This window comes from Caretta caretta, chromosome 11, assembly GCF_965140235.1.
Source record: "Caretta caretta isolate rCarCar2 chromosome 11, rCarCar1.hap1, whole genome shotgun sequence".
Lineage (NCBI taxonomy): Eukaryota > Metazoa > Chordata > Testudines > Cheloniidae > Caretta > Caretta caretta.
In genome coordinates, this window is record NC_134216.1 from 33,798,216 (window position 1) to 33,824,291 (window position 26,076).

Here is a 26,076-nt window from a genome sequence, read left to right on the forward strand (position 1 = left end):
GGAGACGGTGTCAAAAGCTTGGTTAAAGTCAAGGAATAACACGTCCACTGCTTTCCCCTCATCCACAGATCCAGTTATCTCGTCATAGAAGGCAATTAGATTAGTCAGGCATGACTTGCCCTTGGTGAATCCATGCTGACTGTTCCTGATGACTTTCCTTTCCTCTAAGTGCTTCAGAATTGATTCCTTGAAGACCTGCTCCATGATTTTTCCAGGGACTGAGGTGAGGCTGAGTGGCCTGTAGTTCCCAGGATCTTCCTCCTTCCCCTTTTTAAAGATGGGCACTACATTAGTCAATGCTTACATTAAATACTGACTATGGGGCTGATTTTTTTAAAAAAAAGTTACATTTCTAAATGGAAAAATAACTAAACGATGCCCAGATTCTGCCCTCATTATTCACATTGGACCCAGGTCTCCATAGTTTGCATTTTGTGTGGTCATTCACAGAAGTTGGTGTGTGTGCAAAATACTACCATTCTGATTTGGTCGTGTTTTATCCCGAGTTTTTACTCTTTCTACACTAGCATATATGATAACACAAGGTACAAAGTAATGGAGACCAGCACCATTGTGTAGTTCCTTACCCTGCAGGCAGTCTCTCTGAAATCAATGGGACTGCTTGCGCAGCAAGGTACTTCTCAATATGTGGAAAAGCAACAGAATCTGACTCTAAGTTAATAGCACTTTGAACAATACAAGGTTCTAGTTGCATGGAAAATCAGAATCCTGCTGCAGATGTGTTCATATCTACAACCCAATCCTACACCCTCTGAAGTCACTGATGAAATTCCCATATGGCTTCAGTGGATGGCAACATCGAGTATCTAGTGGTCTTTGTCAGACAACTTTTAGAAGAGCAGAAATGCTCAAATATTTCTCTGGCTAACTAACTTAAGCCCTATTATAATCAGTTTCTTTTTTCATTTATAAATACTACCCTTTTAACTAGTGCTTAATTTGTAATGAAAGAGGTGCCAGGGCTCAAGTACTTTGTTTACTTTTATAACTGACATGGCAAGCCAGAGGTGCCGGGACTATGAATGGCTAGAGGTGCCAGGGCTCAGACTTGGCAAGCCCTGGCACAAATCAAGCACTGCCTTTAACTTTTTCTTCATGTAAGAGGAATAATCCCCTCCCTTACAAAAAGAAAAATCTTTGGAAACTAGAAGAGCTGCCCAATAACCAGCTTAATATTTCCATCTCTTTTACTTTTGGGAGGGAAAAATACTGAGGGAAAAAAAAAAACATGTGAGATGTTTATTGTTACATTGTGTTGCATTGTACACTAGGTATCTGTTCGCTTAGTCACCAGTGAGTCAATGAGTTTATGCAGGTTATACCCTTAACAAAAATCTGTGTGGCTAATGTTTGTGTAAAGTGGGCATTTCTTATTTATCTGTTAGACCTACCAGACTTCTAACGCACAGAATGTCTTTGTTTGCACTGCTGCATGCAGTATACCCACAAGATGGATAGCCAGACATTCAGAGAGATTTTGAATGGCTAATGCACTTATGCACAAACACTTTTCATATATTAAGTAGCTATTTACTTTATTCTTGCCCCTATTGGGCTTTTTGGTGACTTATAAAAACTGAGATGAGCTTTGCTAGATTGTGCAAAATAAAATTCCTTTTGTTTTCATTCAAGATGGACAGCAGCAGTAAAGATACCCTGACATACACACACAAGGAAAACAGATTTGTTTTGACAGACTATTATACTACAGAAATATTTATGAATGTAAGCTGCAGCAAAGTGCATCAGTCTTAGAGAATGCAAACCCTGTATACCATGTTCACTAATTTAACAGCAAGACAGGGAGAACTGAACAAAGCCTACTTCATTTTTGCTTAAATAAATAGACTTAATAGTCTAGCAATTTACCATTGAAAAGACTTCTTAAATGTCATATTTTTCACAAAATAGGAATATTTCTTGCATACACTGTTAAGTGACCACCCTTTATTTTGCAATCAAAGATCAGAGCTGGCAGAACTGAAGTGGTTTGGCAGCTGCAGAGATGAAACTGAACTGAACAAACAGTTTCTTAAGTGATGCTTGGATAGAAGAATTTGGAAACTGTTCAGCTTTTTTTTGAATTCATTTAAATGTGTGAATCCTGCTTGTTAGACGCTTGGGAGTAATTTTTATATATGGCACTGTATTTTATGATGATGTTGGGAATGCAATAGAAGAAAAGTACTAAGAGAAATTTATTGTAGCGAAAGGTACAGCTTTATTTACATTGCTAATGTAGTCAAGAGGTTTCGTTGCAATTTACATAGATGACAATAATTCTTTATTTTTGTTGCCCACATCTAATAACTGAGTCCCGTTTTATAAAGTGGAACCTTCCTATAGACTACGGCTAACATATATCCACAGTATGTATTCAGTGAAGGCATTAAGGATTAGTGGAGAAACACTTGCTTTGGAAGTTTTAGGGAAGTGTTATCCATCAAGGTTTAGAAATGACAGCCTCATCAACGAATTTCTGCAGAGCCAACATCTCCAAATCATTTTGCTTGTCAAATACAGAGTCATTTCATATTACTTTCTGCAATAGGAAGTGCCTTCATAGTTTTCAGTCACAACAGCATCTCTTTCGGGACAAGCTTCTCCATTGTTGCACACTTGCAGAGTTGTTCTTCAGTGCTTTGGTTCCATCAGCTTCCACTCTTCAAGGTATGAAAATTCTTAATTTATCAGAAATTGATGAGACAGACGTTCCTCGTTGTCTAAACTATCTTCTCTGCTGGAGAATCCAAGGAAGAAAAGATGACAACTCGTGCAAAGAGTAGCTTCCTTTATCTAAGCAACAGCTTCTCATTCAGCATGAGGTCTTCATAGCTAATGAGGATTTTGGTTGTACTGGCATTTGGTCACACTAAACAGGGCAGCCAACTGGCTCTAGCTTCAATGTTTTGATGCTTCAGTGAGTTTTATCTTTTCACTAGATTCAGTACTTTCTATACAATGCAATGAGGACTCCACAGATGCGCTGCATTATTTTTCAGCAGCAGTGATATGGATTTTTGATAGGCACTTTAGTGCATTGGGGTTATGGGAATGGGTTTGGTTTGAAGGAACAGATTATGTACATTCAGTTATCCCAAAGGTATTGGTTATTACTCTGAGGTTAACATGCAGGAAATAATGGAAATTATTGGAAAATACTGGGTCTGAACCTACATTACTTGCTCACAGAAATCAACAGATTTTGGATGTGCGAGATATGTAGATGTGGTCCAGCAGAAGTACTTGTACAAGTGTTTTATGATCTACAGTGATAACTCTACAATGTTGATCCCTCACTGCTGCTGAATGCTGAGCTAACCCTGGACAATTTATTTGCCATCCTTTGTGTCCTTCCTCATTACAACTCATCTTGAAGCACATACCTGTCCTCTGCCACCAGCAAGTCCTATAATCTGTTGTTTGAATTACCGTAATGCACAGAAATCCCACTATCCAAGAGTTTTCTCTTTGTCTAGGCACTTATGGTCTACATTGGCAACATCTCTAATATATTTCAGGGTTTATCCTCACAACATCCTTGTTATATTGTATCATCACCTCCATTTTACAGAAGGGAAACTGAGGCACAGATTAACTGACTTGCCCAAGGTGGCAGAATCAGGGATTGAATCCCAGATCTGCATCTGACTTTAACAACTTAACCATAAGACCATCCTTCCATCCCATGACAGGCATTTTGTCAGAGCATAGACTTCAGATAAAATTTTTAAATGCATATAGGTGACTTAGGTCCCTAGATACCAGTGATTTTCACTAAGCACTGTGGAAGAGTCGAATTACTGCTTGAGCACCCCCTTGTGACTAGGCACATCATTGCAGGTTCTCTTCTCTCTGTCAGTGGTCACTCCAGGCCTGTGGTAGTCTGCCTCTCCTTGTGACTCAGCCCTCTGGCAAAGTCACATTGTAGTCTGACCCCTTCCAGGGTAACAAGAAGTCCAACAAACAACAGTCTAATGTCCTTACAAAAGGTTTTTGGCCCCAACTCTCGGCCAGTCCAGGGACCCTATGACCAGCAGCCAAGGTCTGTTCCTTCAGACTCCTTGTAGTTGCCTCCCTGGACTTCTTCCTGTCACAGTCTGTCAGCAGGCCTCTTCCAAAGAAATTCATCCTTCTTTCAGCGCTGGCTGGCTCTCAAGTCTCTCCTCTAGAATCCCCCAATAAAGCCTCAAACAAAAAGTACTACTTAACCCACCTTCTGCCCTCCACAGGCTTAATCTTTCATCCCAGCCATATATCTCTACATAGGAGAGGATCACAGGGCCAACTCTCCCCCTGGGATTCCTCCTTGACCCTCCTCATCTCACTAATCCCAGAGAATGATTACAAAGTTTCTCCTTGCAGCCTCTTTCTAATCTGTGCTTCTCTTCTTTATGGTCACCATTCAGCTCCTTCCCCATCTCACCTTCATCTTTAATTAAGCCTGAACCATCCTCCAGGTGCAGCTAAATGGGGTTAATTGGCCTCTCAGGCCCAAATCCACCCTTTCAGAGCCAAAATGTCATTTATACCCCGTCACAAGCACTTAAAAATTGTATGGCTTCAGAACTGGACACTAGTTTGGGGGGGGGGAGGGGGTTAGCCTGCTGTGTGCCCCACAGTTCAACAGAGTTTCTGCCCTTTCCAGGATTGAACACTGCAAATCCTAAAATATTGTTTGATGGTGGTTGAACAAATAGTAAGGCATTGGCTAGTGCAGTAGTAATATTAATTTCCATTTAAAGGGGAAAAGGAATGTTGAAAAGCCCAGGCTACCTACATGTATTTTAAACTGGGATGGGTAAACCCATTTTGCCTAATCTCAAACCCACTCTGACACTTATTGAACGTGATCAGGTTTGTGTTTTGCTTAGAAGGGGCCTGTGGAAGAAAGAGGAACAGAGAAAGAAGAAAGCCAAATAAATATACTGTGTGCAGGCGTTGACCTGTATCAGCCAGGCTTCTTGGTTTTCTTCTGGACCCAAGACACAGTGGTCTTTTCTTAGTTTGTAAACATGTTTTTCAAAAGAATCTGCCTAGTAATAGGGGACATGGTTTAAATGGAAAACGGAATCCATAAACTAGTTTTGTGAACCCCTAAATATAGTTTGAGAGCTTTGCAAGCCTCTGAGTTTACTATCCCCAGTTTTAAGCGCGATGATGACTAAAAGGGTAACATTGTCCATTGACTTGTTTTTGCTAAAATTCTAAACACCAACAGGCCAAAATGTTATTGCTGCCTTCTGCTGGTGCTGAATTATAATAATAAAGAATTCTCTCTTTTCTAAAGCCACCGGGAAAAAAAATAGCTATATAAGGTTGGCCTCATCTGCTACTTTGCCAAGGAAGTGTTGGCTTTTTGTTCTCGCTTTTCCTCTCTTCAAATGAAATAAAATTATAAAGAAAATATACATTTTATTTTTCCACAAGTTAATTAGTTATTTACCTTCTTCAGATTTCTCCATTGCCTTGTATGTGTTGAAGGAAGGCAACATATTACTAGCAGGGACTGCTGGAAGCTACTTTAAATCTGCCTGCAGCTAAAATTTTTTATTAATGTAAATACTACTATTCTGTGTAATTTTTATAAACCTGGCTCTGCAAAAACTCTTGCTGCCACTGACTTGGATAAAGAATTATAGAAGAAATTATTTATTATGAGAGAATAATATATGTCATTGAGGACAGAATTGTAGACAATAATTAAAAGTGGTGATCTTTTTTCCATTGCGTATTCATGCAAGAATGATGAACATTTGCGTTTATGGAATGCTTGAGTTCTGACGTTACAGCTGCATGAAATCTGATGAAACGTCTCTTTCTCTTATTTTCTTACTTCCCTCATGAGGGCCCAAGTGTCAGTTGGTATTAATTTCAAGTTGTATAACTGGAGAGACTGCTTTTCTTTTGTAACAGGACTAGCGTGTGTTCTTTCTTAAGTTTGTTTACTATTCCAGTACTGTTCCCAAAGTAAAAGGTTATTATATTGTAAAACTGCAGATATGTGGTGTAACCGAACACCCCCAAAATATAATGTGCATCTCATTTCTTATTTAATGTAAACATAGAATCAGTGGTACACTTATAAAGAAGCAAAACACTGCAATATTTATAAACCTATAATTAAGTAGATTACAAATATACTTACAAAACAAGGTTAGCTTCTTACAGAGATAACATAGAGACAAATGAATTGGTGAAGTGGCATTTTAAATTTCTGAAACTGGGGTCAGTGTGACCGTCTATTTGCTTTCTTTGAGCTGTATGCCTTTTGCTTAATGCAGTAATGAATCATTAGACAGACACTTTCATTCTTGTCAGCTAAACACAAAACTTCAGGCAGTTTTTCAGTTTCACAAAGTCTTGCTGGCTGTGGTTTTGTTTTGCAAAATTGACACCAAGCTGGAATGTTTCAGGTTGTGGTTCCTAAGATCTGATGTGGGGAAATTTAAGTAGATGATAGTAGTTTAGGGCAATGATGATTAAGTAAAGGTAAGAGGGGGGGAAGCTGAGTTTGTTTTTGATCTTTCCAACTCTTGTAGTCCAGGTTTCTGCAAAATTAGACTCAGTAGTTATGAGCAGGGATCTATTTGATCTGAATCCTCACAGTTCAAGAGCTGGATGGGTGGGATTCAACTAAATAAACGGCCCATTTTGACTGCTAACAAAGACAAATTCCACACTTTTAATTTTAATAAGAACTGTTTATACATCCCAGGGATGGATGTGTCCATAAAAAGACAACAGCATTTTTCAAAACAATTCATTTGGGAAACAGTCACATGACCTTTTTTACTGCCTTTAAGATAGCAATAAAACTAGCTCAGCCAGTTAGCCCTAATGAGGGAGAAAGAGAAAACATCATCCTCTTCCCTTTACTCCATCTAATTATAATCAGTGTCAACTGACTCCAAGATCAGCTGAATCCTAATTGACCTCAGATATTGTACAGTGAAAGATAGTCAGAATTGCCAAACCAAATGGAAAAATAAACAAACTGTAATTAGTACTTAAACTCCTAATTTTCCATTTCATATTTCCCTGCTATTATTCATAATTGCAATATCTTCTTTAAAAGTTGTTTTTAAGGCTGAATTTTTAGAAGTTGGGCACCATGTAATGAATCTCTTGAAATACATAAGCGGCAAAGAGTCCTGTGGCACCTTATAGACTAACTGACGTGCAGGTGAATGTCAGACCTGTTCATGATGAAAACAGCACCTCCTTTATCAGCCTCTTTGATTATAATGTTTGGTCTACAACCCATCCTGGACAACGATCCCTCACTTTCACAGGCCTTGGGAGGCAGGCCAGTCCTCGCCCACAAACAACCCGCCAACCTGAAGCATATTCTCACCAGCAACTACACACCGCACCATAGTAACTCTAACTCAGGAATCAATCCATGCAACAAACCTTGATGCCAATTCTGCCCACATATCTACACCAGCGACACCATCACAGGACCTAACCAGATCAGCCACGCCATCACCGGTTCATTCACCTGCACATTCACCAATGTAATATATGCCATCATGTGCCAGCAATGCCCCTCTGCTATGTACATCGGCCAAACTGGACAGTCCCTACGTAAAAGGATAAATGGACACAAATCAGATATTAGGAATGGTTATATACAAAAACCTGTAGGAGAACACTTCAATATCCCTTGAGCACACAATAGCAGATTTATAGGTAGCCATCCTGCAGCAAAAAAACTTCAGGACCAGACTTCAAAGAGAAACTGCTGAGCTTCAGTTCATTTGCAAATTTGACACCATCAGCTCAGGATTAAACAAAGACTGTGAATGGCTAGCCAACTGCAAAAGCAGTTTCTCCTCCCTTGGTGTTCACACCTCAACTGCTAGAAAAGGGCCTCATTCTCCCTGATTGAGCTAACCTCGTTATCCCTAGCCTGATTCTTGCTTGCATATTTATACCTGCCTCTGGAAATTTCCACAACACGCATCCAGCGAAGTGGGTATTCACTCATGAAAGCTTATGCTCCAATATGTCTGTTAGTCTATAAGGTGCCACAGGACTCTTTGCCGCTTTTACAGATCCAGACTAACACGGCTACCCCTCTGATACTTGAAATATATATTATTTATTTCTGGAGGCAAGCAGTAAGTACCATAGAGACGTTCAATAGGAAATAAAATAGTGATGAATATTAAGTACATCATTCAAAGTTCCTTCCAGGGCTGCAGAATTCACTCTGTTTTGAAAGTGACACTTTCTTTCCTGTCCAGCTTATTTTAAACCAAAATTTCAAAGATTCCCTAAAAGACTTTGCTTAATTTTAGGAATGTGACTACATTGACTACAATGTGACTACGTGTATGCTTAAAGTCTTGTGTGTGGGTTTGGCAGTATTTGCAGGATCGGGGACTAAATTTGCACTTACAGTTTTACAGGCACAATCAGTTTGTGTGTTGCAATAATAGAATTTTAATTCACACACAGGATTTGCCCACTTAGGGTATGTCTACACTACAGAATAAGGTCGAATTTATAGAAGTCGGTTTTTTAGAAATCGGTTTTATAAATTCGAGTGTGTGTGTCCCCACAGTAAATGCTCTAAGTGCATTAAGTGCATTAACTCGGCGGAGCGCTTCCACAGTACCGAGGCAAGCGTCGACTTCCGGAGCGTTGCACTGTGGGTAGCTATCCCACAGTTCCCGCAGTCTCCGCTGCCCATTGGAATTCTGGGTTGAGATCCCAATGCCTGATGGGGCTAAAACATTGTCGCGGGTGGTTCTGGGTACATATCGTCAGCCTCCCGTTCCCTCCCTCCCCCCGTGAAAGCAAGGGCAGACAATCATTTCGCGCCTTTTTTCCTGAGTTACCTGTGCAGACGCCATACCATGGCAAGCATGGAGCCCGCTCAGGTAACCGTCACCCTATGTCTCCTGGGTGCTGGCAGACGCGGTACGGCATTGCTACACAGTAGCAGCAACCCCTTGCCTTGTGGCAGCAGACGGTACAGTACGACTGGTAGCCGTCATCGTCATGTCTGAGGTGCTCCTGGTCGCCTCTGTGAGGTCGATCAGGAGCGCCTGGGCAGACATGGGCACAGGGACTAAATTTGGAGTGACTTGACCAGGTCATTCTCTTTAGTCCTGCAGTCAGTCCTATTGAACCGTCTTATGGTGAGCGGGCAGGCGATACGGACTGCTAGCAGTCGTGCTGTACCATCTTCTGCCGAGCAGTCATGAGATGTGGATGGCATGCAGTCCGTCTGCTGCCAGCCAAAGATGTAAAAGATAGATGGAGTGGGTCAAAACAAGAAATAGACCAGATTTGTTTTGTACTCATTTGCTTCCCCCCCCTCCCCTGTCTAGGGGACTCATTCTTCTAGATCACACTGCAGTCAAGGTGCAGCGAGGTAAATCTAGCCATGTATCAATCAGAGGCCAGGCTAACCTTCTTGCTCCAATAAGGACAATAACTTAGGTGCATCATTTCTTATTGGAACCCTCTGTGAAGTCCTGCCTGAAATACTCCTTGATGTAAAGCCACCCCCTTTGTTGATTTTAGCTCCCTGAAGCCAACCCTGTAAGCGCCCCTCCCAGCGTCAGAGCAATGGCAAACAATCGGGCATCTGAGAGTGCTGTCCAGAGCAGTCACAATGGAGCGCTCTGATGGGGCTAAAACATTGTCGCGGGTGGTTCTGGGTACGTGTCGTCAGGCCCCCGTTCCCTCCCTCCCTCCGTGAAAGCAAGGGCAGACAATCATTTCGCGCCTTTTTTCCTGAGTTACCTGTGCAGACGCCATACCACAGTAAGCATGGAGCCCGCTCAGGTAACCGTCACCCTATGTCTCCTGGGTGCTGGCAGACGCGGTACGGCTTTGCTGCACAGTAGCAGCAACCCCTTGCCTTCTGGCAGCAGACGGTGCAATACGATTGGTAGTCGTCCTCATCGTGTCCGAGGTGCTCCTGGCCGCGTCGGCTGGGAGCGCCTGGGCAGACATGGGCGCAGGGACTAAATTTGGAGTGACTTGACCAGGTCATTCTCTTTAGTCCTGCAGTCAGTCCTATTGAACCGTCTTATGGTGAGCAGGCAGGCGATACGGACTGCTAGCAGTCGTACTGTACCATCTTCTGCCAGGCAGGCAAGAGATGAGGATTGCTAGCAGTCGTATTGCACCATCTTCTGCCAGGCAGGCAAGAGATGGGGATGGCTAGCAGGCGTACTGTACCATCTTCTGCCAAGCAGCCATGAGATGTGGATGGCATGCAGTCCTTCTGCACCGTCTGCTGCCAGCCAAAGATGTAAAAGATAGATGGAGTGGGTCAAAACAAGAAATAGACCAGATTTGTTTTGTACTCATTTGCCTCCTCCCCTGTCTAGGGGACTCATTCCTCTAGGTCACACTGCAGTCACTCACAGAGAAGGTGCAGCGAGGTAAATCTAGCCATGTATCAATCAGAGGCCAGGCTAACCTCCTTGTTCCAATAACAACGATAACTTAGGTGCACCATTTCTTATTGGAACCCTCCGTGCAGTCCTGCCTGAAATACTCCTTGATGTACAGGCACCCCCTTTGTTGATTTTAGCTCCCTGAAGCCAACCCTGTAAGCCGTGTCGTCAGTCGCCCCTCCCTCCGTCAGAGCAACGGCAGACAATCGTTCCGCGCCTTTTTTCTGTGCGGACGCCATACCACGGCAAGCATGGAGCCCGCTCAGCTCACTTTGGCAATTAGGAGCACATTAACCACCACACGCATTATTCAGCAGTATATGCAGCACCAGAACATGGCAACGCGATACCGGGCGAGGAGGCGACGTCAGCGCGGTCCCGTGAGTGATCAGGACATGGACACAGATTTCTCTGAAAGCATGGGCCCTGACAATGCATGCATCATGGTGCTAATGGGGCAGGTTCATGCTGTGGAACGCCGATTCTGGGCTCGGGAAACAAGCACAGACTGGTGGGACCGCATAGTGTTGCAGGTCTGGGACGATTCCCAGTGGCTGCGAAACTTTCGCATGCGTAAGGGCACTTTCATGGAACTTTGTGACTTGCTTTCCCCTGTCCTGAAGCGCATGAATACCAAGATGAGAGCAGCCCTCACAGTTGAGAAGCGAGTGGCGATAGCCCTGTGGAAGCTTGCAACGCCAGACAGCTACCGGTCAGTTGGGAATCAATTTGGAGTGGGCAAATCTACTGTGGGGGCTGCTGTGATGCAAGTAGCCCACGCAATCAAAGATCTGCTGATATCAAGGGTAGTGACCCTGGGAAATGTGCAGGTCATAGTGGATGGCTTTGCTGCAATGGGATTCCCTAACTGTGGTGGGGCCATAGACGGAACCCATATCCCTATCTTGGCACCGGAGCACCAAGCCGCCGAGTACATAAACCGCAAGGGGTACTTTTCAATAGTGCTGCAAGCTCTGGTGGATCACAAGGGACGTTTCACCAACATCAACGTGGGATGGCCGGGAAAGGTGCATGATGCTCGCATCTTCAGGAACTCTGGTCTGTTTCAAAAGCTGCAGGAAGGGACTTTATTCCCAGACCAGAAAATAACTGTTGGGGATGTTGAAATGCCTATATGTATCCTTGGGGACCCAGCCTACCCCTTAATGCCATGGCTCATGAAGCCGTACACAGGCAGCCTGGACAGTGGTCAGGAGCTGTTCAACTACAGGCTGAGCAAGTGCAGAATGGTGGTAGAATGTGCATTTGGACGTTTAAAGGCGCGCTGGCGCAGTTTATTGACTCGCTTAGACCTCAGCGAAACCAATATTCCCACTGTTATTACTGCTTGCTGTGTGCTCCACAATATCTGTGAGAGTAAGGGGGAGACGTTTATGGCGGGGTGGGAGGTTGAGGCAAATCGCCTGGCTGCTGGTTACGCGCAGCCAGACACCAGGGCGGTTAGAAGAGCACAGGAGGGCGCGGTACGCATCAGAGAAGCTTTGAAAAACAGTTTCATGACTGGCCAGGCTACGGTGTAAAAGTTCTGTTTGTTTCTCCTTGATGAACCCCCCCGCCCCTTGGTTCACTCTACTTCCCTGTAAGCTAACCACCCTCCCCTCCTCCCTTTAATCATTGCTTGCAGAGCCAATAAAGTCATTGCTGCTTCACAGTCATGCATTCGTTATTCATTCATCACACAAATAGGGGGATGACTACCAAGGTATCCCAGGAGGGGTGGTGGAGGAGGGAAGGAAAATGCCACACAGCACTTTAAGCACAGCACTTTAAAAGTTTACAACTTTAAAATTTATTGAATGACAGCCTTCTTTTTTTTGGGCAATCCTCTGTGGGGGAGTGGCTGGTTGGCCGGAGGCCTCCCCACCGTGTTCTTGGGCGTCTGGGTGAGGAGGCTATGGAACTTGGGGAGGAGGGCGGTTGGTTACAGAGGGGCTGCAGTGGCAGTCTGTGCTCCAGCTGCCTTTGCTGCAGCTCAACCATACACTGGAGCATACTGGTTTGGTCCTGCAGCAGCCTCAGCATTGAATCCTGCCTCCTCTCATCACGCTGCCGCCACCTTTGAGCTTCAGCCCTGTCTTCAGCCCTCCACTTACTCTCTTCAGCCCGCCACTTACTCTCTTCAGCCCTCCACCTCTCCTCCCGGTCATTTTGTGCTTTCCTGCACTCTGACATTATTTGCCTCCACGCATTCGTCTGTGCTCTGTCAGTGTGGGAGGACAGCATGAGCTCGGAGAACATTTCATCGCGAGTGCGTTTTTTTTTCTTTCTAAGCTTCACTAGCCTCTGGGAAGGAGAAGATCCTGTGATCATTGAAACACATGCAGCTGGTGGAGAAAAAAAAAGGGACAGCGGTATTTAAAAAGACACATTTTATAAAACAGTGGCTACACTCTTTCAGGGTAAACCTTGAAAGTTAACATTACATACATAGCACATGTGCTTTCGTTACAAGGTCGCATTTTGCCTCCTCCCACCGTGTGAACGGATTTTGGTTGAATGCCAGCAAACATACACTGCAATGCTTTGTTCTACAGTGATTCCCCAGTACGTGTTGCTGGCCTGGAGTGGTAAAGTGTCCTACCATGAAGGACGAAATAAGGCTGCCCTCCCCAGAAACCTTTTGCAAAGGCAGAACCGCAAATGCCAGGGCAAAGTAATCCTTTCACATGCTTGCTTTTAAACCATGTATAGCATTTTAAAAGGTACACTCACCAGAGGTCCCTTCTCCGCCTGCTGAGTCCAGGAGGCAGCCTTGGGTGGGTTCGGGGGGTACTGGCTCCAGGTCTAGGGTGAGAAACAGTTCCTGGCTGTCGGGAAAACCGGTTTCTCCGCTTGCTTGCTGTGAGCTATCTACAACCTCCTCCTCATCATCTTCTTCGTCCCCAAAACCTACTTCTGTATTGCCTCCATCTCCATTGAAGGAGTCAAACAACACGGCTGGGGTAGTGGTGGCTGAACCCCCTAAAATGGCATGCAGCTCATCATAGAAGCGGCATGTTTGGGGCTCTGACCCAGAGCGGCCGTTCGCCTCTCTGGTTTTCTGGTAGGCTTGCCTCAGCTCCTTCAGTTTCACGCGGCACTGCTTCGGGTCCCTGTTATGGCCTCTGTCCTTCATGCCCTGGGAGATTTTCAGAAAGGTTTTGGCATTTCGAAAACTGGAACGGAGTTCTGATAGCACGGATTCCTCTCCCCAAACAGCGATCAGATCCCGTACCTCCCGTTCAGTCCATGCTGGAGCTCTTTTGCGATTCTGGGACTCCATCATGGTCACCTCTGCTGATGAGCTCTGCATGGTCACCTGCAGCTTGCCACGCTGGCCAAACAGGAAATGAGATTCAAAAGTTCGCGGTTCTTTTCCTGTCTACCTGGCCAGTGCATCTGAGTTGAGAGCGCTGTCCAGAGCGGTCAGAATGGAGCACTCTGGGATAGCTCCCGGAGGCCAATACCATCGAATTGTGTCCACAGTACCCCAAATTCGAGCCGGCAACGTCGATTTAAGCGCTAATCCACTTGTCAGGGGTGGAGTAAGGAAATCGATTTTAAGAGCCCTTTAAGTCGAAATAAAGGGCTTCATTGTGTGGACGGGTGCAGGTTTAAATCGATTTAACGCTGCTAAATTCGATCTAAAGTCCTAGTGTAGACCAGGGCAAAGAGAAGTTAGCTAGATCTGTTCATACCTGAATGGCACACACAAATTCTGTTTGCATAACCAAACCAAGGTGATGTTCCTTTGAAATCTTGCTGTATATTTACAGGTTTCAGAATAGCAGCCGTGTTAGTCTGTATTCGCAAAAAGAAAAGGAGTACTAGTGGCACCTTAGAGACTAATCAATTTATTTGAGCATAAGCTTTCGTGAGCTACAGCTCACTTCATCCGATGCATTCAATGGAAAATACAGTGAGGAGATTTATATACACACAGAACGTGAAAAAATGGGTGTTATCATACACACTGTAAGGAGAGTGATCACTTAAGATGAGCTATTACCAACAGGAGAGCGGGGGGGAGAAAACCTTTTGTAGTGATAATCAAGGTGGGCCATTTCCAGCAGTTAACAGGAACGTCCGAGGAGCAGTGGGGGGGCAGGGGGGGAATAAACATGGGGAAATAGTTTTTACTTTGTGTAATGAAATATATATATATTTTTGAAATCCCTAATCCTGGCTTCAAAGATTTTATTAGAATAACTGAATCCCTGTATTAATCTCACCCTGTATATTCTGACACTTATACAAGTAGTGTTAAAATCCCATTTATTTTTTATATTCTTTTATGTGAACAAGAGAGTCATTAACTCCCCAATCCCAGAAAATGGTGCTTTTGCTCTGTTGCTCGTGTGGAGTATCCCAGTATAGGGAGCAGTTTCCTGCATTGCAAGATCCATTCAGAGCCTTCGCATTCACAAGTGAAATATTACATCTGTGGGAATTATCACCTATAACAGTGCTAACTTTTGACGCAGATGCTTTTTGTTTATAGCCCCAAATCTGAAAAGAGAGGCTCTTGCTGGTATTGTACATTAATTTACTAACCTTAGCAGTCTGAGGAATAGGTTGCTGCAACTGTATAGGGTTTGCTGTCATAAACAATGACAAAAATATCTCTTGGATTCTGACTGTGACAACCCACTCCCCTTAGTCATAGCCCATGCCACTCAGTATCTCCTAATATTGCAACAGTGATTCCTAACTTCTGGTTATAAGAACTCCTCCAATAGTCTCATTTGCTGTATACTTCACAAACTATCTTAAGCTGTGCTACTGTGCTGACCTCTCCCCTCCCAGAGGTAACTGCCTTTCAGTAGTGCCTGGTGTGGTTCATGCATGTGTTTATTTTTAGATTTGTTCTTGTGGAAGTGCCCATCAAATGTACTGGACAGAGTACTAACATTTAAAAGATACTGCTTAATAGAGGGGGACAAAGAATGATATCCCATCAGCCATAGCAAACTCTCCCCAACTCACTCTCTACCCACTTGGAGAAGAGATCTGAGACACAGATCATCAGGGAGAATTCTGTCCATAGTTTGTATAAACCCTCTGTATACTTTACTGTGAAGTTGGTATATACATGTAAGATATTATTATCATTATTTAAAGTGATATTTATATAAAGAGACAATCCCGGCAATATTTCCAAAGCAGCTGCTTTATTGCCAAAGGGGAGTTGGAGAGCATAAACTCAGTGGGTGAAATAGGAACTTCAGTGGAACCAGGAATTTCACCTAGTGTCTTGCCTGAAATTTATCATTACAAACCGACAACTGACCCTGACATACTGTACCTTATTAGTGCAAAATATGCTCCTGCAGCAGTGATATTTACAGCTTTCTGGTTGCTCAGTTGTGCATGTTATGAACAGCATAAATGCCATTTTGGAGGAAATTGCAGGTACATAACGTAGCTGTGAGGATGATCCATGAAGCCTGCACTGCTGTAGCATGTTCTCTGCTCACTATTCTCCAGGACTTGGAAGTCTGCAGAGAGCGAGGATTCTGTTATTATTTAAGGAGAAAAATAAGGAAAAAAAATTATCATCGTAAGCTAACACCACCACAGTGTTTCCCAGTGTGATTCTTATCATCTGTGTATGTCATCACATGGTCCATATATTTGTTCCTAGCTCTGCCATTGACTTGCAGCATGACCTTGGTCAAGTCATTTATTTTTCTGTATCACAATTCCCCACCTTAATGTAAAGTGAAGATAATATTGCTTATGTAACTTTGAAACAGCTTTGAGATACATAGATTAAAAACACTAAGTGCTAAGTAGTATTATTTTAGTCTATGAAGATATAGGGTTATGAAACTGTCCTTACATGTTTTTCTTACAGTGCTGAGCATACTGTTCGTGTTTAGCAAGTAAATAACAATAGAAAGAAAGAAAAAGGACTGTGAAAAATGTTAGTTTTTTCCCTCCAAAATAAATAAATAGCTTTCAACAGTTTTGTAACTGAACAGGTTTTTTGAATGTTCATGTACAAAGATTGATCATTTTCTCTGTTGGACCAAGGGATTTAAGGTACAAGAAACATCTAGGAAGTGAAAACCCACATTAAATTTCAACAATTTGTTCTTCATGTACTAGGTTAGAGCAACTGGATCCCTTAGTTAAGATATGTCAGATTAAACTATATATAAAATAGCATTATAGATAGAATGTATCTAGTCATTTCTAAATAAATACTGGCAAATACGAGAGCAAAATCTGGGGATGGATACCTGCATTAGAGTCACTGAACAATTAACTAGGAATTTCATCTTTTATTTGACTAGAAAAACAGTCCATAAATCAAATCGCAAATTTTGCTATAGAACAATTCAAGTAAAAGCCTCAGTTATATTATCCCTTCTATACTTTTTCAATGTAATATGGCTTATTCTTTAGGGGGATTTTTTTTTTTACCTTATTGTATACAAACTTATTTGAAACAGCATGAGCTGTCTTGTCAGGTACTAGATATCATACATCGCATGAGATTCTGTAATACAGAGATACCATTTCCAAACAATTAGGTATTTTGATTTTAGTCTAAAATCTTTTACAAATCAATATATTTTCCTTTTTAAAATAATTCTTCTGATGTGTTTCATGACAATGCAATAAGCACAATTGGAAACGAAGAAAAGTGGCACCTTGTTGTTCAATATGAGAGAGAATCAAAGCAAATATTTTTTCTGGCTTATATGATCCTTTAGTTCTTTAATGCAGAGTACAATTCCCAGGTAAAATCAGGTAAATCCAAGCTTTTAAACACTCACTGACAGCTTGGATGAATTTCTACATTCTTTTAGTAAGACTGTTCTTTTCAACAGGACATATAATAAAGGGATGACTATAAGGATTAAATACTAATGTGAGAAAGAAATGAATCTTAAGTTAACAACCACAAAGAATGACTATGGGTATGTGAAGCATTTGTTTTCAAGACATTATGATGTTTTAAGCACATACCTAGTACTTTCTACACATGCTGAGTAACCAGGCTAATTAAAAAAGCCCATATAGCTCTTGTTAAAATCTGTTCGAATTTTTGGAGCACCTGTTATAACAGAATGCCCACAGACTTGATAGTTTAGCGCCAAGACACCTGCTACCTTATGTCTCACAGTATGTTCAGTTTTATACTGATAGTAAAAGAAAAAAATCCACTTTTGGACATTTAACAATCTCATAAATGATAAGAAATAAGTCTGAAAATTTAGTGATTTAACCCTTCCAGCGTCACTTCTTATTGCTATACCTATAGTTTTCTGTGAGCAGGCAGAATATACAATGTATAACCCTGGGACCATTTCGTTTCTTTGTTGCTGAAGCCATTATATCCAGTATTTACAATGCTGAGCAGGAGGCATAAACCACCCTGCATTTTATTCCAGAGATTTTACAACTGTAGCTAGTATAGTCAGTGGATATTTCATGCATAAGTGTAGTTTATCTGAAGAAAGGAATGGGCATTATATTTCTAGCTAGTTTCTACTTTGTATCCTTGATCTATTCCCATTTTTTGCTACAAAGCTATAAAAAGAAATAAAGCAACATGAGACAATTATCCTTTCTCCCTCCGCCCCTCAAAAAACTCCCCACGTTGTTCAACAAATTCTGTGATTTTGCAGCATACAGAGAAATGTCTCAGTGAATGTTTTTATTAATAGATGTGTATAAGTACTGTTCTCTTTGGAAGGAAGTAAACACCAGGAAGAGAATGAATTATTAAAGATGTTACTAGAGAGTATAAGCAGGTGTAATTAAAGGACAGAAAAATATTTAAGCTGAATATTATGAATAACTCACTGACAATGGCCCCAATCCTTCAATCACTTATGCATATAGATAAATTTACACATTTGGACCCATTGTGGACTAGGACCACTGAGGGCTATTATAGATTCCCAGGGTGCAATCCGGTATATTACAGTAAATGGGAATTTTGCCATTGATTTAAATGAGGTCAGGATTTCCCCCTTAGATTTTAAGGCCAGAAAGGGCCATTATGATCATCTCCCCCAATCTCTTGCATAACACAGGCCATATACTGTAGTTCAACAGGGAGCAATCTTTTAGAAAGACATCTGATCCTGATATAGATTTCAAGTGATGGAAAATCCACCATATCCCTTAGTAAAATAATCTCCAATTAGCAGCAATGTACACGAGTGCTTTTTTCCCCCATCAGCATCCGGCCAAGAGGTTGAGACCTCTCCCCCTGATGTAAATCTCTTTGACAGACATCCATGGCTTTGCCATCTCTAGACTGGATTAAAGCAGTGCAATCTACAAGGGGCTTTTCTTAAAAAACAGTTTGCAACTTCAGCAAGGAGACTATATAGCAACCTGAAAAATAAGAGCACTTTACATTAGTGGTCCATAAACTGTATTGGCATCCAATTTGTTCCTGAGTACAAGTAATGTTGTTGCTTTTACGCTTTATGATTTGGGTGTAATTTTGTGTCATACTATGCTTGCTCGGTTCAGATGAAGTGACCAAAAATGACAGACCCCTAGATTTGTTCATCTGGAATTGTAAACAGGGTATTCATAGCAGCTCTGAAATTCACTTCTCATGCTGCCAAAAGCCCAGATGTGATGGTTTTTAGGATAAGTTACTAAGCCTGTCTAGTTATCCAGACTTTAAATGTCCAGGTGTGGTTGAGTGGAGACACCTTCAGGTCCATCTTCAAACTTAGTGAAGTGGGGTTTGCTTGGTATTGGAGTTTGATTTATTTTTGAAAAGCGGTTCAATTATAAATGTATTCACGTACCTATAATTTAGTGATAGGTACACTCTAGAAATGGAACTGTAAGCCTTTTGAAGCAGCGACTGCATGTTCCTATGTGAGTGGATGGCGCCTAGCACATTTTAGGTGGTAGAGCACCTCTGCTGATCCACTGTGTTAGCTGATGTTAGGACCATGCAGAAAAATGCTACCTCACTGTGGGAAGGTCTGTGTACTCTGTTACTGTTACACATTTATGTTGCTATACAAATACATAGTGAATGACAGTCCCTGCCTCAAAGAGCATACAATCTAAAAAGGCATGAGAGGTGAATGAGAAAAAAAACGTGGGTTGGGACGGGGAGCAGGGAAGACAAAGTATCAAATATAGGATGTACACAATTTTTAGGATGTACACAATTAGTTGGGAGCAGGTGATTTAGCTCATTCGGACAGTAAAATAAATACACTGTGAGAATGAATATGAAAATAATAATCTAGGTGTTGGGGAGGGTTAAACAAAGATTTAAATTTTCTAAACATTTATTTGTATTTAAATTTTTTCTCATGAACAGACTTTATGTACTAGAAACTTTGGTGTTTAACACTTCTCATCTCCAAGTACAACTGTTGAAAATTTAACCTAGGAAAACTAATTGGTATCAGACACTAAAATTTCTTGCAAGTTATGGGAAGTGTTAGTTGTGGGAATAACATTTTTTCCATACTCTGCATATTGATTTGCCTTTGAGATAAAAAGCATCAAGAAAGCAGGTGATAAGCCTTTGTTAATGCCTCTGTGATGAAATGCTGCAGCTACAGGCTACTGTTGATAAACAGGTTTTGAATTAATTAGTTCTGCATAATTATCTGAGCTATCAAGTCTCTAAAGCCGAATGAGACTGGTTTTCATACTAGTTATACACCTCTTGACAGCCATGAAAAATGTTTTTTATTTTCAAAAAGATCATCACTTAAAAAAAACCTAGCTTTTACTAGAATAACAAAATATTATTCTACTGTAATGGTAGAAGAAATATTAATGACAATTACTCTTGTTGAATTACAGAGACATGTAGCAGAACACTTTTGAGATTGCTGGTCAAACGGCTGGTAAAGGAAGAGATGGGCACTAGACTTGAATATATGTGGTAAAGTCCCTCTGCCTTTTGGGCTATGAATCCTTAGTGAGGAGGGGGCACATAGACCTCAAAAGGCATTGGAACCAGGGGAGGAGGCTGGAAAAGCTTTGCATGGATGTTTGTACCTGTTGAGTGCCATATCGTATAGCAATTAAATGTGAATATAATGCTTGTGAGTTGCTGCATGCATTAAGTTCATTTATAATATCCATACTCTATGTTATAAGGTAATATTTAAGTGTTTTATTCTGTAACTATAAAGGTGTTTGCTATGAAACTGGAAACCTCCACAGTCAGGGGAGAAGAATTACCGAGTCTGAAATATCAGTTTACCACAAGAGATGTCATCTCCTGCCCAACAAAACAAGGCCTCTAAACATCAGACAAGCTATTGCAGAACATCAGTGGATTGTTCCCTCTACACCCATGAAGAGGAGATATGTACAAACACTCATCCCTTCAGCTTGAGGTCTGGGGAAAAGGAATAAATATCCCTGTCAAGAAGAAATTGCTCTCACTATACTGCTTGCAATTTGGAGAGGGCGATATTTCTAAACATAAGCAAGGGATCCCTGAACAGCTTACCTTAAAGGTCATAAAGTATAGAGCTTGCACGTTACAGTAGCTTTTATTACTTTTTGGAACCTAACACCGCAACTCATTTGCATGTGTATGTTTACCAGCTTTAACCTTGTAAATAACTTCTTTCTTTTTCATAATTAATAAACCTTTAGTTAATTTAACAAACAATTGGCAACAAGTGTTTCACTGGTGAGAGATCTCGGGTACACTTGACTTGGGGTAAGTGACTGGTCCTTTGGGTGTGGGAGTGACCAGAATATTGTTGCGTTTTTTTGGTATAAGGGACCATCTATCACAAAGGCAGGCTTGTCTGGGTGGCAAGATAGACTGGAGTGCCCAAGAAGAGTGTCTGTGACTCCATGTTAAGGTTGGTATAGTGCTTGAGGAATTCACACTTGATCCTTGGTTGGTGAAATCTAATTATAGAACATACAACCAGTTTGGGGTTTGTGCCCTGGTTTATAACAGTCTGCGCTGAGGTTGGCATTCATGATCATGAGCCACTCTAGACAGTTTGACATAGGCATTTTTATATCATAAAAACAGCCACACTATCTAGCTCAGTACTTGTCTTCTGACAGTAGCCAATGAACAGAGGGAATGAACAGAACAGGTTATCATCAAGTGATCCATCCCCTGTCACCCATTCCCAGCGTCAGGCAAATAAAGGCTGGGACACCATCCCTGCCCATCCTGGCTAATAACCATTGATGGACCCCTATCATCCAGAAACTTATCTAGTTTTTTTTTTTTAAACCGTGTTATAATCTTGGCCTTCACAACATCCTCTGGCAAAGAGTTCCACGGGTTGACTGTGTTGTGTGTGAAGAAATGTTTCCTTTTGTTTGTTTTAAACCTGTTTGTTATAAGCTTAGGAGCCCCAGCCCTGGACCAGGACCCCATTGTGCTAGATGCTGTACAAATGCTGAACGAAAAGACAGTACCTAAGAACATAAGAATGGCCACACTGGGTCAGACCAAAGGTCCAGCCAGCCCAGTATCCTGCCTACCGACAGTGGCCAATGCCAGATGCCCCAGAGGGAGTAAACCTAACAGGTAATAATCAAGTGATCTCTCTTCTGCCATCCATCTCCACCCTCTGACAAACAGAGGCTAGGGACACCATTCCTTAACCATCCTGGCTAATAGTCATTAATGGACTTAACCTCCATGAATTTATCCGGTTCTCTTTTAAACCCTGTTATAGTCCTAGCCTTCACAACCTGCTCCAAAGAACTTACCATATGAATAGAAGAGAAGAGACAACAGGTAGATAGACAGACAGAGTGACATGGGCCTACAAGGAAATATTGAGACATGAGATTCTGGCATATATATAAACATGGAAAAGATTTTAAAATATTTTGGTTTTTTAATATATTTCTTTAACTTTGAAGCTAAAAGTATTCCATTAATGATTTAGGATCTTAAACAGATTTGTATTGTATTATAAGTCTGAATAGCATTTCAGTCCACCTTTACCTTGATACTCCAGCAAAGTAGCTCATCCTACTAACCCAGTCACCATGGAATTTTGTAGGGAATGAGCAATTTTAATAACCAGAAAAGAGAAAAAAAACTTATATTAAATATTAGTCCACTTTGAATTTCTCCAATGGCTTAACAATTCACATGGCATTAATATTTGATGACCAGGCCCTGATCCTGAAATTTACTGTATGTGGGTATAAAGCAGCACCTGCACAGAATCTCCTTGAAGTCAATGGTGCTCTGCTTACATAGAGTACTAATGCACATACTATAAATTGCAGGTTTAGAGCCAACCTGGTTCCCTAAGAAACTTGGATAGGGTGGATGCTCTGTCTTCATAAATCCCAACTGCTTAAGCATCAACAACTAATAAAGTCTGGTGTGTACCAGCTCTATGTTAAAGTGATTGGCTTGGCTTTCAGTGATCAGTCTGGATGGACCAGTTTAGCCATAACAGTCTACTCTTTGAATAATGCATCTATAAATGCTTTTAAAGATCAAGAATAACAAAATAGGTCTTTCTTCTTTAAGATGTGCACTACCTAATAAATAAAGAAATAAAATAAAATAAAAACAGACTAACATAAGTTTCTCCATATCAGATTAGACCATTGGCCCAGTACCCTTCCTCATTAAAGTTTCAAAAGAAAGTGAAAAACACTATGTAACATAGCCAGTGTGTAATATTGTGTATATTTGGGGGAGTGAGTGCAATGCTTCCTGACCTCTACAGTTTTTGAACCCTGAAGTATGAGATTTGTTTAAATTAAATATTACTGTTACAGCAAGCTTGCATAGCTACAAATGTTATTAGGGCTCATCAAATTAACCTGTTCTTTTTCAAATCCAGCCATAGTATTTTCCATTATCAATAAACATTATCTTCAAACCTAGATTTATATATTTAAAATTATTTTATATTACACACAGAGAAACTATGTTAAAAGGACATTATTAAGGCTGTAAAGTCAAACACTCAGAAGTTAGAAAATGTCAGAATTAAGGTTGCTGGTGCAACCTTGCCTCTGTCACTTGAGTGAATGGAGTAACTAATAGCAATAATATGTTGTAATCCTCTATGTGGATCAGAATCAGGGAGGAATGGGACACTTGGTCAATGGGTTCACAGATATTTGCTGACAGCAGAGGAATGGTGACACTCAGGAATCTGGGTTCCATTCAAAGCTCTGGAGAAGCATGTGCTCTAATGCGTATGGATTGATCTGCCCATTTCCCACAAGTCTGATTGCTTTCGCCCCATCCCCTCCAACCTGTCTCTCTCCCAGTCCCAATCTGGTCTCTTTCCCACCCCTGGCTCCTTGTCTCAGTTTCATTATCTATGCATAGCTCCTCTTCCCAATCCCAGCCTAGCCCATTCTAGCTCCTTGCCCAGCCAGTCTCAATTCCTCAGGCTTCTCATCCTAGTCCCAGTCTTCATCTCTCTCCCAGCTCCGCATCTGATCTCTCTGCCCCTTGTTCCCTCCACACTGGTTCCTAGTCCCAGTCTTTTTGTCAAGACACAGCCCCAGCCTCCTCCTCCTCCTCCAACTCTTCATCCAATCTCAGCATCTGCCCCAGCCAACTAGCTCCCACTTGCTCTGCTTCCCTCACCAGTTCCAGTGCCCCCCTTACTTCCAATCATAGTCTTCTCACCAAACAGTTCCAGCCTAACTTTCCCCCTGTACCAATCCCAGCCTATACCCCTCTAGCTCTTGGCCAGACAGTTCCAAACTCCCAGTCTCACCAGACTTCTAGTGAGAGTCTACTCCTTTGCTTCTCCTCCAACCAAACTTTTGTGCCCTGTACAGTCAAACCAGGAAGCTTCCTCCTTTATACTGCCTGGGTACCAGCAGGAGGGGTTATTGACAGCACAGGTGAAACAGGATCCCTGCTCTCCCTTCCAGTACCCAGCTCTACGCTGGCCTGGAGAAGCCATTAAAGTCCAGATCCCTTGTAGCCATGGCCTGGAAATGCTTAGTTGCTCTGTGGGGATGACACAGTTCAGTCACACATAGGAGCTGTGAATGGCTTGAATATGCTTAATGAGTACATAAGAATGAGAATCTTCAGCGATTTAAACTGCTAAAAATCAAAGAAATCTGAGCATGTGCAAGTGGTTTCTTTCCAGACTTACAATGTGGCCAACTTTGCATGGGTTTTCACAGGGATGGCTAAAGATACATCCCTGACACAAAGACCACTCCCTGGCCCATTTCAGGTGCCTGCTCCAAAGCATGGGGACACTAGAGCATTTCAAACAAAAGGTCAGCAGAATTTTTTAACATATGCAAAATGACATTTCCCCCTAGCCTTGGTCTCAGAAATGGTTGAACCTTTTTGGCTAAGATTAACAAAAACAAACAAGGAGACAGCACAGACAATTTCAGAAAGTTCAAAGCAATTAAAACAGTTTTATAATGGGAAGTAGTGGTCAGCCTTAATAATAGGAGGCAGTACCAATCCCACCTATAATAGGTTTTTATAAGAATGGAATTAAACATGTGCACTGAAAATGAGTCAGACGCTCATAGCATCCTGTTGATGTGACGTGCCAGCTCTTCTATAAATCCAGGCTACAAAAATGTGCTTGATAAAGAAGCCTAATGTTTTTGGAGAAGATAAGCATTCTAGTTCAGTTGGACCTCACACAAACAGATCTCCCAATACTGTTAATGAGAGCTGTGACTGTAAAGACAGGGTGTGTAAGTAGGAGGGCATGGTCCTCATAAAAATACCACACTTAGAAATACTGGCTGTTAAAACCTACCATATTTCTAATGATTTCTTTTATTCAACTTCCTCAGTGAGTTTAGTCAAGCAACAGAGCCCTGAAGCAGTGCTCTATTTGAAAATAAGCCAACAAACTTGGCCCAGTTTTCCTCCTGAACTGACTATTCACAGTTTTCGCTTCCAAGACCTCCTGACCCTACCCTCTATTTTTTCAAGCAACTTTCAGCTTTTTATCTCTTCTGAGTGGGAACAAATGAGACTCATATGGTCTGATTTGCCTGGTCAATCAGCAGAATAGTTCTGTACTTCAGTGCAGCTGTTGATACTACTTAATCAGCGGGGGCAGGATATTGCATACTTGAGAGGTTTTACTCTTCTAGAATCTACATTCTGTCAAAGGGACTTCATTGTATAATCAATGACAGTCAGAAATATTCCATTAATGCAGAACTTATATGAGACATAAATGAAAACAATTTAACCCCAGGTACAACACTGCACATATTTTTATATAATCATCCAGTTCAAATTTTCTAAAATGTAATTTGTTGCATGTGACATAGGCAAATTAGCATTTATAACAGCAAAAGGTAGATCATTGTTAGAAGGAAGGATGAGTTAGTTGAACATTTGATTAATTAAATGGTACTTTTTACTCCCATGGAAAAATATACATCATCCTTTGAAATAAAATTCACTCCATCTTCACAAAGTTTGGGTCACAGTTTTAGAAGTGTTATTAGCTTGAAATGGCTAATATTTTGTCATGCTTTTTGAGGTGCCTAAAACAATTGTACTGTAATTATAATGTGACTTGAGAAGAAGGTCTTTAGAAAAATTATTCATTTGTCAGAATGAGTAGATATTTCATACACAAATCCTTGCCCCTTCCGAACATATTCCTTCTGTATGTTAGTATGTGAATATTAAAGCCTCTCAGAATTG

General features: G+C 41.6%; 1 long non-coding RNA gene across 3 annotated transcripts in view; it reads right to left on the reverse strand.

Moving 5' to 3' along the window:
- Positions 1-6,127: 6,127 nt before the first annotated feature.
- Positions 6,128-26,076, reverse strand: part of LOC125644786 (uncharacterized) — a 57,145-nt gene continuing 37,196 nt past the window's right edge. For all 3 annotated transcript variants that reach the window (XR_007359128.2, XR_007359127.2, XR_007359129.2), the window contains exons 3-4: positions 15,751-15,961; positions 6,128-7,607 (exon numbers count right to left, since the gene is read on the reverse strand). This is a non-coding gene — a long non-coding RNA (uncharacterized LOC125644786). The remainder of the gene's footprint in view (positions 7,608-15,750; positions 15,962-26,076) is intronic.